At 41.5% G+C, this 4865-nt stretch overlaps 1 non-coding gene across 1 annotated transcript; it reads right to left on the bottom strand.

The window, feature by feature from the left end:
- Positions 1-3664: 3664 nt before the first annotated feature.
- LOC148791705 (small nucleolar RNA R71) lies at positions 3665-3771 on the bottom strand. The gene has a single exon (XR_016076892.1). It is a non-coding gene; the product is annotated as a small nucleolar RNA R71 (small nucleolar RNA).
- Between the last annotated feature and the right edge of the window lie 1094 nt (positions 3772-4865).

The following is a 4865-nucleotide window of genomic DNA, read 5'->3' as shown; positions in this document are numbered from 1 at the left end:
GGGAATCTCTTTTAATGGAAAGAATTTTTCAATTTTTCAATGAAATTTTAATTATACATATTTAAAGGCTTAGCTTCTCAATTTTTTTTTCAATTTTTCTCTCTCTTTCCTCACCCTCAGCTTAAGTGCCATTATCCTCAATGGCATGACTAGACGGATGCAAAAAGGACTTGGGCCAAAGGGAACAATCAAGATGGTTTTTCAGAGAGCTTCAAGGTCTGCCAATTGGTCTCGAATCAAGAAAAGAAAAACTCTAATCCTAAGAGCAAAAGCAATTGAAAACTATGTTGGGTTGCCTCTCAACCAACGCTAAGTTTAACGTCTACAACCGGACACATTCATGCACTTCTCTCATCTACACTCCGAAACTCACTTTCTTCCTCACACATACAGGGTTTAGATTGGGCTAACCAAGGGGTAGGTAGGGCATCAAAAAGATCATCCACTATATCCATCTTGCACTCATCTTCCCCTAGGTTTGGATACTCAGAGGAACTAAAAACATTTAACTGGACTTTCTGCTCCCCAAATGAAATGTCCATTAGTCCCGATTTACAGTTGATGTTTGTATTAACCATTGCTAGAAACGGACATCCTAAGATTATCGGGTTATGGTTCAGTTCCTTAGTTGAGGTCATGTCTAGAACGATAAAATCCATTGGGAAGTGACAACCCTCTAGCTTGACAATGACGTCCTCAATAACACCTCGAGGAGTCTTGACTGGCCAATCAACGAGTTGCAGAATTATCGGGGTAGATTTTAACTCGATGATCCTAAACCTATTATAAATAATGGACAGATGCAGATTTGTACTGGCCCCAAGATCCAATAAGACCCGATCGAAGGTGATTCCAAAGACGACACAACTTATGAGAAGAGCACCCGAGTCTTTCATTTTTCGGGGGAGTTGGCTTAGGAGGACCGCACTAACATCTACCAAAAGAATCACTTTTTGTGTGGCCAATCGTCGCTCCATCATTTGAGTACATAGTTCTTCCAAGAACTTGGCATAGGCTGGGACATGTTGGATCACGCCGAGTAGAGGGAAGTTAATATGGACTCCCCTGCTCTCCTCGTTGCGAGTCTCTTTCTTCTTTCCCCCTCCCCCCCCAACTTAGGGTCTTCTTGCAACTTTTCTTCTTCACTAACTCTCTTTTTCTCATACGGGTCCTCTAAAATCCTCTAACTCCTTAAGGTTGTAATAGCCTTGGTATTTTCAAGTTTAGGGTTCTTAGGAGGTGGTTGAATCTGTTGTGGAGGAAAACCTGGTGGCTGATTTCTAGGATTGGCAACCGATTGACTCGGTAATTGCCCTACTTTTCCCCTTGCCTTGGCTTCAGCTAGTTGTCCTATTTGGCTCTTTAATCTATTGATAGACTACTGCTGATTTAGGATTAGTTGTTGAAGCTACATGAATTGGTCATCAACTGTACGGGTTTGAGGAGGTTGTGGGTAGGCCTAATAAGATTGAGCTGGTTTCTTCCTAGGATACATCTGTTGGAATTGGTTCTTGATGAGACTTAGAAAACCTTATTTTGTCCCCTTAATTTCATCCTTTTACACTACTTTAGCACTTAAATGCACTCATTACTCTTGTATTTCGATTCAGGGCAATAAATAAGGCAATTGGAAGGAAATAGGCCAATTCGGGTGATTTTGCACAGTTTCAGCGACAGTCAGTGATTTGGGCCTAACTCACAATTCCGGACTCCGAATTGGGAAATTCAAGTAGCATTAGAAAGAATAAAGAAAGGCCCACAACTTTTCTGTTTTGAGCATTGACTGATTCGGTCCGAATCGAGTACGAAACCGGGCCCGAAGTCGGAGCAAGTTCGCAACTAGGCCCATTTAACAACTGAAGCCCAACTCGCAGAAGAACTTGGAAGCAGCCCAAATAGTAGAGAAGCCGAACTCGGATGCAAGAGTTTAGAGTCCTAATTCGAATGTAATCTCCCAAGAGGGAGAGAGTCTTATTAGATCTAAACTTTGAATGTAATCCTATAAGGATAAGAAGGTTGGAGATTAGATAAGAGATAGAATAGGATTAGTTCAAAGAAGATCAAGACTCCCTAAAGATAAGATGATCTCCTAGAAGGAGTTGGAAAGCAGCCCTCTCCTATGGCTATATAAAGAGGGGGGTGAACCAGCTCTAGCATCACTCACTCTCAGATCCATGAGATCATCAAGAAGACCAAGAAGCTCAAGAAGGCAGTTCGGCTATGGAGAAGAAAAGCATGGAGGTTGCGCAAATCATGAGCAGCTAAGCTTCTTTTTCTGGTTCAAAGGGGGGAGGTTTGGTTGTTGCGAGGTTCTGTAGTTACTTTATTTTCTTGCTTTCTAATTCAAGTATTCATTGATTCTTGTGCATATTTATATTGGATGTTAATGTTAATTAGTTTGACAAACTCAATTAATGTGGATCTTCCTATTGCTATACATGATTTCGGTGATCCGTAATTGTCACGAATAATGGTGCAAGTAGCAATTAGGTTGATTTCTTTTTGGGTCAATTGTTCGTGACAGCCTTTGACCAATGTTTTAACATGGTTCAACCTAAAAGGAATCGATGGAGCAAGATTCAGTAATTGCAGCTACCTCAATTATTGTTATTTTGGTTTAACTGTTTTCACAAATCTTAATGCTATCACTGTTTAATATGGACGCTATCGTATCCAGTTAAGTGGTGATAAGTGTTGATCGAGTGCTGGGTTTGGTTAACTGAATTAGGAAAACACAAGGTTTATTATGGCTATCCTAATAAATCTAAGGTTAAATGCTTGAATTGCAATAATGCTGAAATGTACCTAGGATCGATGGCTAATCGATTCAACCCGAACCCTTGAACCAGAATTTGGTAAGACTGATTTTCTCTTGTTTAAGTTGCTATTTATTTTCTTCAGTATTTAAATTCTCTCACTCAATTACATTACCCATTCGGCTAAGAGATTATTGATTTGCTCCCTGTGGGATTCGACCTAAAACCACTTTTACTACAAATATTTTATTGTGAGACTAGTATTAATTTTGAGGGCTTCGACAAACCCATCAAAATTTTGGCGCCGTTGTCGGGGAGCAACGTTAATTTCTTAGCTATTACCTTCTTTTTGTTAACCTTCTTGTTTTATGACTCGTGCTTCTCAACGAGGTGAACTAGAGTTCAACCCTGAAATTGAGAGGACCACCCGTCGTTTAAGGAAGGAGGCTAAGCAAAGGAAGGATCGTTCACCAAAAAGGGTGAACTCAGATTGCGAATTGCCCACTTGTGATTTTCCCATCTTCGAAGAAGGAGAAAAAATGGCTGACAGAGAGAGGACATTGAGGGAGTTGGCTGCACCGATTATGAACCAACTGCCCTTATGCATCACGTACCCCACTCTTGAGGTAGCCTTTGAACTCAAATCTTGTTTGATCCAATTATTGCCTCTGTTTCATGGTTTCCCAGGTGAGCACCCTCACAAACATCTAAAGGAATTTCATGTCGTCTGTTCAAGCATGAAACCCCACAGTATGACCGAGGACCAGGTAAAACTCATAGCCTTTACATTTACTTTAAGAGATAAAGCAAAGGATTGGTTGTATATTCTCCCTCCCGGTTTAGTACGCACATGGGACGAAATGAATAGGATATTTTTAGATAAATATTTTCCTGCATCCCGGGCTGCAAATATAAGAAAAGAAATATGTGGAGTTCGGCAGTTTAGTGGTGAGACATTATATGAATATTGGGAAAGGTTTAAGCAACTTGTTGCTAGTTGTCCCCACCACCAAATTCCTGAACAATTGTTAATCCAATACTTCTATGAAGGGCTTCAGCCCATCATGGATAGAAGTATGGTCGATGCAGCCAATGGAGGAGCTCTAGTGAACAAGACACCTGAAGCGGCCAGGGAATTAATCTCCAATATGGCCAAAAATTCTCAGCAATTTGGTACAAGGATAGAAGGTACCAATAGGGTTAACAAGGTAAGCCATGCAAATTTAGAAAACCAGATTTCTGATTTAACTACTTTGGTTAAGCAGCTCGCAGCTGGACAGTTACAAACTGCCAGGGTGTGTGGTATCTGTTCGATCCCTGGACATCCTACGGACATGTGTCCATCACTACAAGATGGCCCGATGCAGCAAGTCAATGCCATGGGAGGATTCCCGGGCCAGCCCCAATGAAAGTATGATCCTTACTCCAATCATTACAATCCGGGGTGGAGAGATCATCCAAACTTAAGCTACGGGACCCAAGGAGGACAGCAGAAATATCAGCCCCAATTTTTCAGTCAATAGCCCCAGTTTTCAACACCCATCACAGTGCAAGGCCAACCCCCGAATTCAGGTATGTCCTTAGATGATATAGTTAAGGCTCTCGCTACTAATACTCAGCAATTTCAGCAGGAAATGAGAGCCAGCATTTAGAATTTGGGGAACCAAATTAGCCAACTTGCCACTTCCATCAGCAAGTTGGAGGCGCAGAACTCCGGGAAACTACCCTCACAAACGGTAGTTAATTCAAAAGAGAATGCAAGTGCGATGGTGTTGAGGAGTGGAAGAGAGTTGCAGTCCCAACCAAGTTCACCGTCGAAGGCAGCCAATGAGGAGGAAAAACAAGGGTCAAACGACAGCCCCATTGAGGTAAAATCCGACCCCCATCTCCCTAAGGTTACTAATGTTGTACCACCTTTTCCTAGCAGGTTGGCAAGTTCAAAGAAAGAGGAATATGAACAAGAAGTGTTAGAAACCTTCAGGAAGGTGGAGATCAACATTCCCTTGCTAGATGCAATAAAAAAAATCCCTAAATATGCAAAATTTTTGAAAGAGTTATGCATTGATAAGAGGAGGCTGCGAATTGATGAAAAGGTAAGAGTGGGAGAAA

The sequence above is a fragment of the Nelumbo nucifera genome, chromosome 5 (assembly GCF_055504915.1).
Source record: "Nelumbo nucifera cultivar China Antique chromosome 5, China Antique-T2T, whole genome shotgun sequence".
In the NCBI taxonomy this organism is placed as follows: domain Eukaryota; kingdom Viridiplantae; phylum Streptophyta; class Magnoliopsida; order Proteales; family Nelumbonaceae; genus Nelumbo; species Nelumbo nucifera.
The sequence above is the reverse complement of the archived record's forward strand: the minus strand, read 5'-3'. Positions and strand labels throughout refer to the sequence as shown.